This window comes from Protopterus annectens, chromosome 12.part0, assembly GCF_019279795.1.
Source record: "Protopterus annectens isolate FY-2018-M chromosome 12.part0, PAN1.0, whole genome shotgun sequence".
NCBI lineage: Eukaryota > Metazoa > Chordata > Ceratodontiformes > Protopteridae > Protopterus > Protopterus annectens.
In genome coordinates this window covers 991,796,297-991,810,716 of record NC_056746.1, presented here as the reverse complement: position 1 = coordinate 991,810,716, position 14,420 = coordinate 991,796,297, and the positions used below count along the sequence as shown (strand labels likewise).

At 37.6% G+C, this 14,420-nt stretch overlaps 1 protein-coding gene across 1 annotated transcript in view; it reads right to left on the bottom strand.

The window, feature by feature from the left end:
- The window catches only part of ADA (adenosine deaminase), a 758,716-nt gene that overhangs the window by 311,419 nt on the left and 432,877 nt on the right, over nucleotides 1–14,420 (bottom strand). The window lies entirely within an intron of this gene.

Here is a 14,420-nt window from a genome sequence, read left to right as displayed (position 1 = left end):
AGTGCGAAGACGCAACATGTAAAATAATTTTGTTCTTCATTTAAGGAAAAGTCTAAACGTTTCCATTTTGTAATTTTTTTAATTTGTGCTACAGTTTAAAATAAATGGCAGCTTCAAATATGATTCTTCTTGACTTGAAGTCATAACAGTGAACTAACATTGTAAAAAAGTTAATTTCCTGCAAAACCAGTAGAGATATTAATGAAACAGTTTAAGTACTGCTATGAGGGCATGATTTTGTTAATGTTTTGCTTATGTAGTGAGTGACAGTATATAAAAATACTAATAGTTTCATGCCCCTCAGAATAGTTTTACAATTATTTGAACACAGGGATCTAGGGTTAGCATAGTGGTGCAGTGGATAGCATTGCTACCTCACAGCAAGAGGTTCTCTGGTTTTATTCTTGGTTGGGGTGCCTTCTGTGTGGAGTGTGTATGTCCTCCCTGAGTTTGCTTGGGTTCCTCCGTGTGCTCTGGTTTCCCCGCACATTCCAACAACATGCAATAGGTGGATTGGACACTCTAAATTCACTGTAGCTGTGAGTGTGTGGTACAGAAGAACACCTACAGCAGGGCTAGCCACCCAGCGGTGTAAATATTGTTCACATAAGCATTACTGGGCCTTACTGCTTCATGCTATAAATGGTTTAGGTCACTAACTGTAGTAATAATCCAGCTCAGGTAAGGAGCACTGACAGTAATTTACTTAACAAAGCATTTTTTATTACATTGTCATATGTCACAACATGGTCTCCCATGAGAAGAGGTTACTAGCCTAGTGGGACTAACTTGGTCAACAAAGGATAGATAGATAAATACATAAATAAGTGTGGCTATTCGCAACTGCCCTTTTGAAACTGCATGGTGGAAGTGCATACCTCCCAAGTTATCTGAAAATGTATTTTATCATAAAAGTGATATTATTTTAACTGTTTATTTACTGATCCAAAGGTCATTCTGAACCATAAACCACAAAATACAAAAAAAAAGTTTCACAAGAAAAAAAAAACACTGGAACACAAATAAAACCAAACAACTGATACAAATAAAAACTCATCTGGTACAGATTTAAATAAAATTAATAATAAAGTAAGCTGTACAAAATCAATCAATCCACTTATAGAAAAGAGTACTTTACTTTGCATTATATTACATTAGTTTCATGACAGGAGATACGCCTATCTATTCTGCCCAAGTGCCTTAACATTTTATTTCCATAACAAGTCTACCTCTCGTTTACCATTTTTTCCATCTGTCCTATACCCTCTTGACTTCCTCTGTGTTTTCACTCTTCACCACCCTTTTCAGTACAGTACTCCATTCCATCGGTCTACAATCCTCTCTGTGATAAAATGTTCTGGAGATCATGGGAGTAGTTAGTCCCTTCAGTCTGCTGCCTGTGCCACTTCCTTCTTCCTGTGTCCTTCCTACTCAGGATGATCTTTTCCCTTCTTACTGAGATGATCTTGAGCACCAATATCAACTTCCCCCAGTCTCTTCTGGGTTCATGTGATACAGCTCTAGCTCTTCTTGCCTCTGGTTATATTTTCCCCTTCCATTTCATGGATCTTCCTGGTAGCATTGCCCTGAATATCTTGCAACAGCTCGAGGGCCTCTATTTTATGGCCAGTACAACTACACACAGTATTCTGGGTATAGTCTGACCAAGAGGCTGTTCAGTGGATGTACTGCCTCTTTGCTTCTGGACTCTATCCCCTGAAGTATATACTCTAGTGTTATGTCTGCTTCTACTGTCACTGCCCTCTCACTCTGCTCTTAGTGGCCCAGTCTAGGAGAGGCAAACACCCAGGATTTTATTCCTGTTCTGTTTCGACCAGTTCTACTCCTCCAAGCTGATATTTCAGACCATAATAGTTGTGCCCCAAGTACAGTACTTTGCATTAGTTTGCAATGAATCTCAATGCCACCTTTATGCCCACTTGTTCAGCCTTTTATATCCTTCATTAGTCTCTTCCCTACACCCCCAAACTGTATCCATCTTTGTGTTATCTGCAAACAGGCTGATCCTGTTCTCTGTTGCATCAGATAAGCTTCAGACAAACACACTAAAGAGTAATGGACCCAAGTTAGACTTCTGCAGTACTCCACAAGTCTGTTCCATAAGTTATGACACTGTCCATCCACAATTCTTTGTGTCCTCCCATTCACACTTGCAGGCATCAAATTCCTCAGTTTTAACCTTACCCTAACTGCTTCAGTTTTCTCTTCAGTCTATGTGAGACACAATCAAAGGCATGGCTGAAGTCCAAGTGGACTATGGCTACCAGTAGTCCCCTGTCATATTCACTGCTAACCCAGTGAGAGTTTCCATTATTCTTTGAAAAATGGATGGTGCAGAACTCACAATAAATAGGAATCCAGTATACGTAAGCAGTCCTTTGTACATATTAATGATATGCCTTAGAATCATTGACATGAAATAAAGCAGGTTATCAATCACTTATCAAAAATAATTCTCCCATTCAGTATGGAACACGATGCTCCCACTCTTGTCACTGGATACACTTCTTTAATAGCTTCTTAGTTTACAGTTAACTTGCTGTCATAACACACATGACCTGAATTTTCCTCTTCACTGCTGGAATGATAGATCTAGCCATTCAGTATACATCACTGGACTGATGATCTTTATCTAATATTTCTAAATCTGTCACTTCACTCCTTCACTGCGAATGGCAGAAGTAAACTCTTACAGAACTTTACAGAAATATTTGGACTCACCAAAATGGCAGCTTTGACATCATAAATTGTGTTTGACCTTATTTAAAAAAAGCACAGATTTTCAATACTACAATAGACTTTTAGCTCAAAACATGACCTCATGAGTTTAATCTGTCTACATCATAATACAAACTTCTGTAAACAGTTCCTCCCACACAAAGAGGACTCTCTTTTTACCAAAGCTAATAGCAGCATACACTAACCATAGTCTGACCCAGTGCTGACAGACTTTGTTCAAACTTTAATATAAGGAAAAACAAAAAGGCATCTACACTATCGAGAAATCCCCTTTATTCATTTAGATTTCTGAAACAAATTAGCACCTTAGCTGCTGCCTTCAAAGATTCACTTTTATGGAAGGAACTGTGGTACTTACATTTCCCTACTACAACACTGATTGATACAAACAGTGCAGTGTGAGAAATGCAGCCTGAAATGCCCCTAACACTAGCACTACTGATGCTAACAAAATATAAAATAACCCTGGCAACAGACCCAATTACTTTAAGTGATGCAACATAGAATCTTTTTTACATGTTGGTGTTTGGACTGATCCCTCAACTGTCAAAGCTTTATCCCTAGTTAGGTAATTTCTTCCTTCCTTCTCTCTCCCCTCCCACTCCAGTCATCAGAAGATGCCAGGTGGGAGACATGAGATTTGGGAACAGAAGCAGCCACCAACCTGCAGGAATGTATAAGATTTCTGATGCCTCTAACAGCCCTATTCTTGTTGACCAGCAGGCATAGTGCAGTGACTGGCTATGCTGAAATTCTGCAAGTACATACATCTGCACACCTGTAATATTTAGCTGGAGTAATGCAGTCACTTTTTGGTCAGGCTTGTGTTCTCATGTCACTAAGTTCTGTCCAGGTTGCACTCAGACTAACTCCCTCTCCCTGGTACAGGTGAGACAACTTCAGCTACTTAGCCCCATCCCTCTTTAAATGGCTCCTTCATTGTCTGGACCACTAACTGAACCCTGGTAAGCTGAGGCATAATTAGGACTCAATCCTTCTTCAGCACAGAGCAACTTGCAACAGAAAATGTTCCCAGTAGTAGCCAGAACAAGCTAAACACTGAAAGCAACATTTCTCTAGAGACATAAAATTCAGACAGTTTAAAGAAAGTCTGACAACAAACAACAGGATGTGTCTTCAGTATCCTATGACCAAGAAAGAAGTCAGTATGCACATTAAATCACAAAATGCAGGAGAGACAAAAGGAAGTGTTTCTTCACAGAAAGAAAATAGTACATTTTTTTGGAATACCTATCTAATGGCTAAGAAAATAATGAAAACTCATGGGGATTCATATACGAAATGAATAAAGGCAGATGGTCGCTAACACCATTGATACTGGTACTTAAAGAAAAGAATAAGGACATGCAACTGAATTACACTGAGGTGCACAAGTGTGGATCAGAAGAAACCAACAGACTGGTTAGACCACATAATCCTGTTTTATCACATCTTGTGCCTCAGCATCTTTGCTTTTTAAGTGACAGCATGACAAACTAAACATCTATATGTGATTTTAAAGTTGTTAATGAAAGAAACTGCAAGCTGTAAAAACAGTCACATGTAAAATATGTGAAATATGGCTGCAGCAAACAAAAAACAAAACAAAAAAAAAACAATCAGGGATAGCCTAATTTTGAAGGACTGATCTATTTCCACTGTTCTGTCATTCCTGTTTTTCATACAGGGGATATCCATCTATAGACAGTTTTCCCATCATGTCTGTGCCTGTTATGTTACACAGGAAACATAAATGCATTCACTCTTGATTATCTGCCTCATCTTGCAAAAGTATACCACACAAAAGTACTTATGTCCAACAGTAGTAGTGACAAAACTGTTGACACTAACATGAAACATGAAGTTAAGAGTAACATGAAGCTGTTTCCTGCCTCACAGGAAAGACACACTTGTAATCAGGTGCCTAAGGTTATGTTTGCTGTCTGTGCCAGAAAAGGTAAAATAAATAAATATCTACGGGTTTAATGATAAACCTACATTTTCCTGCCAAAAAAACATAATTACAGGACTTCTGACTATGATGCCGACAACACAGGAATAGTAATAAATGAAGGTCACTAGTGTGATGGCTGTCAAAGAATGGACTGCACATCCAAAGAACAAATCCACCTCATAGTGTGCAAAGATTGCTGAGAAATTCTGTCCTACCCACTACTGCTTCAGTGTTACTCCATTAGTTCAGACTGTTACTACTTTTTTAATATTATTTTCAATTATGAATCTAAATGTGAAGGTAATATAAAGAAAGCATCCCTTAGATGACCTTACTTTTATAATTAAGCAACTAAACCTTCCAAAAAAAAGAGCCTATTAAGTTCTGGAAAATTATTTTCAAAGGAGACATAGCCATGAAACAATAACTGGGTCAAGTGTGATGGAATGCATCTCTATATAACTGAAATGTCTGCAAAATTTACTTCTTCATACTATTATCAACTTTCAGTTAAAATGAACAGTTATTCAGTCAAACCCACTTAATAAACGGAATATCTTCAGATCATAAGTAAGAAGCCATTGTTCAAATAGGAAATAGTTAAATGCTTCCGGTAAAATGCATACAGGCCAAAAAGGTCGTCCTGAGCACTTCAGCATTGTTTAATAAACTAATGGATCTGTCCAAGAACAGATGTTCTAAAACTGAACTGTGATTGACTCTCCCTTATAGACAATGGCAGCTTGTTCCAGTAATAAACAGTTGAGTAAGAAACGGACTTAGTCTTATTCAAGCTTCTTCAGGAGTCCAGTTTAAATGTAACATGCCTATGTTTAGAAAGTTTTCTACTTTGAAACAATTCTAAGTTGAGAATGGACTTCAGCTCCTTATTACATTGTGCTTTATAGGACAAATAAACTTTTCCTCTTAGTTACCTACAACAAAAGGGATACAGACCTAACAAATGAAGTCTACCAAAATGGCTTAATTGTGTGTTCTTGCAAACTTTATCTGAAGCCCTTCAAAATAAGCAATTACCCTTAATGTAGACATCGAACAAATGATTGTATTGAAGTATCAGCCTTACACAGATGGTAAATATATAAGATATGGTGATACTTCACAAAATAACCCCACAGGCAAAAACAGCCTTGATTCTTTCTACTTCTGGAAGTTATTCACAATAAAAATTGTTCAAAATAGTGATACTTAAATCTTTGTATTCTGTAACTACAGCAATAACAGAGTCACCCAACAAAAGATCTAACTTAGGCTAAAATCTATCAAAGTACATTAGGTCATTTCTGCCTAGATTAATTTTTAGCTCACTGTCAGTCATCCATGAATTGACTCTACTAAGATAATTTTTTGAAAATGTAATGGTCCTCTGGCTTTGATATTAAAGTATTAATTATAAATCATCATCATATTTTGCCATCTAAAAATTGTTAGTCAAAGGAAGTCAGGAAAAGAGCATATATAAAATGTATCCACTCTCAACTAATTACATATTTTATCCAAGACAATCTCCTCACTCCTACACAACATGGGTTTCACCCTAAACACACCACCACCACTGCCCTTATTTCCTTCTCTGAAACTGTTGTTATAGCCAGTGACAACAACAAACTTGTATCTTGCCTGTTCCTCGATCTATGTAAAGCCTCAGACACTGTTTCTTACTCTCTACTACTCTCCAAATGATCTTGTCTCAACCTCTCCCACACTGCTCTCAACTGGTTCTCCAGCTACATCTCTAATAGACAACAATCAGTTAGATGGCTTAACTCTTGCTCCCCTTTCCTCTCTATCCAAACTGGGGTACCCCAAAGCTCCATCCTTGGCCCTCTGCTATTCAAAATCTTTACCAATAACCTCCATACTTCTTGCGGTCACTCCTCTATCGTCCAATATGCAGATGACTCCAAATTGATACCTGTCTGTGAAAACTTGTCAGAGCTGTTAACTACTACACAAAACTCCTTTTTATCTGTAGAAAGATGGCTCAATGACAATCAGCTCATCCACAATCCCAATAAAACAAAGCTCCTCCTTGTTCTGTACAACTCCCTCTCCCACTGTAAATCTACCTTTTCAACCCCTTCTCTCAACAACACTGTTATAAAAGTTAAAACACAAACTAAACTCCTTGACACCATTACTGATGACCAACAAAAATTTGACCTACATGTCCAAAAAAAAGCATTTAAAATAAAACACCAAAAATTAGGCCTATTTTACAGAAATAAATACCTTAGTGAAGAATCCAAATGTGCCCTTGCACAAACTTTCTTACTACCAACCCTACTCTATGCCTCCCCTATCCTGACTAAACTACAATCTTCCCTTATTCACAAACTTGAATCAACATACAATAAAGTTGCTAGATTTGCTGTATAGCATTCCCTACTCCTCCCACCACTGCCTGGCCTACAGAAAATTCACTGGCTTGAACTCCCACATCAATTTACTCTCACTTAACTCCAAGTTGCTCACTCCCTTCTCAATAACCCCACTACCTGCCCATCACATTCCAGACTTCTGTCCAATTACACCCCCCAATCGTCCTCTTCATAGTTCCAACCAACTCTTACTACTGACCTATAAACCCTGTAAAAATATAGATAAAAACCTTTATAAATACTCTGTCTCTCATAGGTGGAACAGACCCTCATTACATATCAGAAGTATAACTCATGCCAACAACTTTAAAAAGACACTAAAAGATCACCTGCTTAAATCCAAGATCTGTCGCTGCAATCATCCCACATAGCCTCCTGTACACCTCTGTCTATTCACATTCTACAACCTCTACTTAGGAAGTGCCTTGGCTTTACTTCTAATTCTTGTAAATATTAGAACATGCTAGCTTTTCAGCACTAAACTGTTTGTATGTTTATATTTTTAGTACTCACACTTTCTTATGTGACAACTACAATTTGTTCTGTATACTGGCATTTCAGTTTGTACACTATTTTATCTTGTGTACAATGTTTCTTTTATCTTTTTATTGCTGTAGACATTATTGGAGCTTTCTACTTGGGTTTCCACTGAAAATGGGGTTTTGTAACTCAGCTGGACCAACTCTGTTAACAAATGTGAAATAAATAAATAAATAAATATTGAAACCTACTTCTGTGGAACTCCACCCTTAATAGGGGCCCAGTCTGAAACAAAGTTTCTAATCTTCGACACATCATTCAACATTTCTTGTATATAAAGAAAAAAACTTAAAGGCAGTTTTATCAATACATTTTTGAAAAAGTTATGCATATGTTTTTAAGCTTACTAAGTTGAGAAAATATGTATTTTTGGGGTGACTCAGTTTTGTTTCTTTTAAACAGCACCCTGATTTATATAAGAAGGGTCAAACTAAACGGTAAAAATGTCACACAAATTATTTAGCAAAAGGTACAAGAAAAACACAACAAAGCTAGTCATCACTGTGTAAAACCGGAAACCTCCTGTATTATTCCCCTTGAAATACATGCACATGACCCCTTAAGGACATATTTCAATGTTTCAGCTGCATGGCTTCTGAATGCCAATACCTTTTTACTTTTTAAAGTGTTTACACTGCTTTCAGACCAATAAAGCCAACCTTCCTACAGGAAGTTTAAAGTATTACACTGTGAAGACTAGCATGTCCGGGTCTTTCTTGTAGTTTTCATAAAAGAAAAGGCTGACTGTGTATTTTATGAGAAGTAAAACTGTGAATTTTTTTAATGAAAGCAACATGTATTTTATATACACACACACACACACACACACACACACACACACACACACACACACACACACACACACACACACACACACACACACATTACTAGGTGTGCAGTAAGGATACCACTGAAAAATCAAGTGCAGTTTCCCCAGAGCACTGTCAGTTTAAATGACTTTCTTGGTGTCACACAGTAGGGTAGTGAAAACTAAGTGAATCAGACCCTGGACTACTGGAAAGAGCTTGCTAAAAATGCATAGCCTCAAACCTCTGCACTAACTACCAGACTAACAGCTGATGGGACTTGAACCCACAGTCTGTAGCTCCAGAGCCTCATCATTTTATATCATTTAATCTCTCTCTCTCTCTCTCTCTATATATATATATATATATATATATATATATATATATATATATATATATATATATATATATATATATATATATATATATATAAATATATAGATTTTATGGGTTCACTTTACAATCTTGAAATTCTGAAATACCGAATTTCAGAATATCGAGATCATAAAGCAAGAACACCACAATCCCGAATGCCCATAACCACGAAATTCAAAATCCCAACACTTACATACACACACTCACATACACACAACTGCCCCCCACACACAAACAAAACTAACCTACACTAGAAACAACACCCCCCCTACTTATACATTCTAACTCCAAGACCGCACAATCACACACACAAAGGCAACTCACACCCACACATATCACAGCCCCTTGCACACACACATCACAACCAAAACACACACTACCATACACTACAGCACATAACCTACACACTCATATAAACTTACCTGCACTTACAGCCATTCATACACCGCAACACCAGAAGCTCCGAACTTCGGGATTTCTAATTTTGCTCTTCTGGTGTTTTTCGCGATTCTGCGCATTCGGGATTAGAATCTTGGAAAACTGAAATTCGGTATTTCAGTTTTTCGAGATTCTAAAGGGAACCCATATATATATATATATATATATATATATATATATATATATATATATATATATATATGTGTGTGTATATAAAATGATACATAAATTACTTTATCTAATCACAACTCGTCAAAAAGTTATCTATTCAAATTTTATCTAATGATATTCTTCAATACATTTAAACTAGTTATAACTTTGATAATAAGGAATTGTTATGATATTTGGTGCAAGTTTTCCTAAAGATGTACAAGTAATATTGCAGTTTGCTTTATTACAGTGTACTAGACTGAGTGAGCTGGTGGTGAATGTCCAGTGTACCGTAGTGTGACCATGAATAGTTAAATACGTTTATAGGTAAGAGCTAGGCTAGTTGTTCTTGTGGGCCATTTTAAGCTTAGCCAGCTTCCCTTTTTGTGCTTGAAATAACCTGCCCCATTTGGTTATAGACTGGCCTTACCCATCCTATGGTGAATAATTATATATTACCCCTAATGAGAATAACTGGGGTTATACTATAGATAATTTGAGGGGACCCATGCATGGGATTAAGCATTTAGGGGCTGCCTCTGTCCATTAGTAGTACAGGGGACAGTCTTGGGGTAAATTTTCTGTTTCCCATTCATATGTCCAAGCCACACTTGAATATGGACAGGGATGAACTTTGTTTTATGTGGATGGGGAGTTTCTTCCAGAGCAGCAGTATCCTCTGCAATATATATATATATGTCCATCTAAACCATTCTGTTGATGTTGCAAAAAAAGGTTTATATGTCTAGACCAAGTACTTCTGATGCCATTTGACTTGCTGATGTGCAGTAAATTCATCAGTAATGGGTAAGAGGATGCCTTGTATGCCAGACACAGGTAATTTCTTAGCAGTCTGTAGGATACCGAGTATAGTGACATGGCTTTGCGTTGGTCCATGTAGGACATGTTGTTTAGGCCTTTCATCCTTTTAGTAAGGGTTCTCTGTGGTCATTCCAGTTGTTGCATGTGTCTGGACAGATACATGCCAAAGGTGGGCATTATATTGAATTATTGGCCTAATGATACCGGAGTAAAGCAGGGCAAAAACATTCCTAGATCTAGACACAACCCCTTTATTTATAAGCTGTGCAACAGAGATGGATTTTCTTACAACAATGGACACGTGGTGAAATTCCCAAATCACGAACAACTGGGTCAGCTCTTAGGGGTGTAATATTAATGTGGTAGTTCCCTGGAGTAAATCACTTCCCAAAGGATATAATAATGCATTTTTTGGCATTTAGTTTTAGTCCATGACTTGACACCAGTTATTTACTTGAGAAAAACCTTTCTGCAAGATTGCTAAATCACTCTGGGATTCAATGACTGCTCTTAGCTTGCAGTCATCTGCAAAATTAGTCAGCCAACACCCTTTATATATTTTAATATTTAAGTTATGTGTCTGAGGGATACAGGGGGGCTTGCTTCCCCAAAAAACATTTTTTTCTGTTTAAGTATCGTTGTTTCAGATAAAATGAGTTTAGATAAGCTGTGTTTAATAAATTATGTTTAGATATTTTGTCTTTTAGATGAAATTATACTATTACACACACACACACACACACACACACACACACACACACACACACACACACACACACACCATACCTCTCAACCTGGAAAAATAAAAAATCTGGACAAGGCCCATGAAAAATAGATATAAATCTGTATGCTCATTAACATCTAATTTGCATAGATACTTATGTAACCCCATCCACTCCAAAGGAATTGTGGGATACCACCTTTCAAATGCAAACTGAAGAACAGACAACCAAAATATGGCACTACTGACCCCCTGCAGCCATTCCAATGTCCCATTACCTGGCGATTTCGCCCCATTTACCATAAACACTAATGTGTACATACTGCTTTACTTCTACAATGATTATTTGGATTTTATTCTGACATCTGCTAAACAAAGCAATACTGTCTCAATGAAAATAGACTTGGCATTAAAACCTCTCTGCCCTTGAAAATCACATTCATTGAAATAGCATTGAAACCCACACCACATCCAAAGAAAATGCATCTGGCGTCAGACCCATTTCAACAAATGAAAATTCACTATGTATATGATTGAATAAGCAAACAACCAATTATTAAGATGCATAAATACATACATAATTAAGTAATCTACTCCATACTAAAATAAATCAAATCACCATGGTGACTAATGCAAGTCCTACACCTATAAAAACCCTACTTCTTAAAAACAATTCTATGCTGTGATTTATGCCTGTCCTACAAAATTGTAAATGACCTGCTTCTGCTTGACCTACTGCAGCCCACAAGACTGGCGGCAACACAAATATAGGATCAAGGGAACTAAATCTATATTGCAATATAAACTGGACTTTTTGACATGACAGATATTACTCCTAAATAATTAACCTCTGACTACAGCTGCTGCAAAGCAAAATATGTACCTGACTATTTTCAAATCTAACTTAGTTAAAAATTGCAACTTTACATCAGACCCTGCTCCTCTAACCCCTACAGACAGGAGAAGTAAATAGTTGGGTGTACCAGTGGGACTGCAGTTGAAAGGTTTCAAAAAACTTACATGATTTATTGTCTAGTAACAAAATATGAACATAAGTAACATTAGTATTTATGTTTGTTTTAGTATTTAGGATGCTGATGTATTTTTTCATAGTTAAATTTGATAACATACTGTTAGTCAACCAGAAGGAAATACTAAGTATGCAACAGTATCAAATTAGTGCAGCAGGTATTTCCTTAAAGACAACAGGACATAACATAAAGGCTAGATAACCACCAGATTGCTCATGGACAACAGCAAAGTCAGAATAAAAATATGTAACAACGAGATGCAAATAGAAGGGGGGGCTGGAATATGGAACAATTGCCATATTCACCGGAAATAAATAAATAACTTCTCCAGATTAACATTCATCTAAAGCATTATCAGATCGTTCTAAAATCCCCCCAAAATGCAAAAGGCTTCTTTGGTTACTCCGTCGATAGCAAAAGTGGAATCACCCTTCACACCCCTATCTATAAATGCCCCTAAAGCCTCTCCACTCCTGGGAAGCAGACTGCAGTTTAAACAGGAACCCAGGCTCCTGAGATTAACTCAATTCACAGTTCTGCTCTCATCACTTGGAAGTAAATTTAAGGTGGACAAAAAAAAATCTCTCTCCTTGGATGACTCAAAGGTCTAAAATGCCCTCACTGGTTGCGTAATGGAAACCTGTGATCTAAGGTTTATTCAGGCTTAACATCCATTGAAAATCTGTACACTATCCATAAATTATGCTAGCTGTCACTAACAGGTAAACTAGTTTACTTTGCTGCCACGCTTATGCTGCCTCATGTTATGTATGTATTCTGTTCTTACTTATTCTTGGATATTTACATATTCCAAGTTGAGCCTGAACTTGCATAAATCACTTAAATCCAGTATCTCTCTCTTCCCTGGTAACGTGGCACATCTAGGGTTGCCAGTAACCCCTATAAATTTCTTTGCCATGCCGTGAACAGAAAACACTTGCAAAATAACTTGAAGGGGAGACACTTTTACACACACACACACACACACACACACACACACACACACACATGCACACACACGCACACACTTCCTCCTAATATCCTCCTAATACCATAAGTGAGGCAGCAGCAGATTAAAACGAACGGCAGCTTCCCTTTGTTCCTCCTTACCTAATAACAGTCCTCTCTCTCGCAGGCAAAACGAACGGCAGCTTTCTCGGGCAGGCAGCAGCTTAAATGCATAGTCCCAGCACGAACAGCAGTTTTCTTTCTCGGACAATACGGCAGCATAGTCCAAAACGGCGGCAAGCTTTTCAAATGCAGCAACTTCTTGCAGCCAGCCGGAAATGATGACGTAAGCTCAAGGAGCTCAATTCCGACTGGCTGGTACTGTTGATGGAACTGACATCATCATGCACGTGATGATGTCAGCTCCAACAGCGCGAAAATTAAAAAAAATAAAAAAACAAAGGCAAAGAAATCGGAAATAAAGGGGTGCCACTCAGGAATCGTGGCACCCCTTCATTTTGACCCCAAAACCCGGTAAAAACCGAGTAATTCGGGATCGTTGGGAGGTCTGAGACACACACACACAGACACACACACACACAGACACACACACACACAGACACACACACACACAGACACACACACACACACACACACACACACACACACACAGACAGACAGACAGACACAATCATATGCATTTACATACAAACACATGCCAGGCTACCCCCCAATTAAGTACCAGTAAGACTGTCTCTGTACTGATAAGATATGGTTGATGAAAATCACAACTGTTGATTGAGGCTTGTGTTGTTACCCAGAAAATGAAACTATATACATATCACTTTACTGAGAATATCAAGAACTATATTTTTGTTTAAATGCATCATTTCTGCATTCTCATGCTTCACACACAATGATACATCACTTTGTCTATGTTTTATGTTTATATTCTGCTGAAAAAGGAGGATGAGAGACTGTAAGCAAAATAGTTAGCTTTTGTAAAATGAACTTCTGCAATATTCAGGAGAAGCCAAGAGAATTCAAACTAAGAAAAAAAGGGCTCCTTGAATGACTACAAAACGTGTACAACTGACAGTTTTTCTACAGGGATAAACTCAAAGCAGTATACCCTCCTTTAGACTCCAGAGCTGTGCACATAGCTGTGAACAGCTTGCTACAATCTTAGTTCCACTTCTGCCCCTTTTTGTAGAAACATCTGGCAAGTTCCATTGTCTTCATTTGTCTAGAATCAAGAAAATCCTGCAGTGCTGTCAGACTTTAGCAGTTATTTTCATTTCCTATTATATAAGTAAAATTTATTCTTTTTGAACTTTTGTCATCAAAGTCAGCCGTGTAAGTTGCTGAGCTTCTGACGGATTGCCATTTCTTTTCTGAGCGTTGAAAACTGTCTATTTTCATGTATACTGCATTCACAAACTCTACTATCACTTGCAGTGTCCAAGTGTTTTT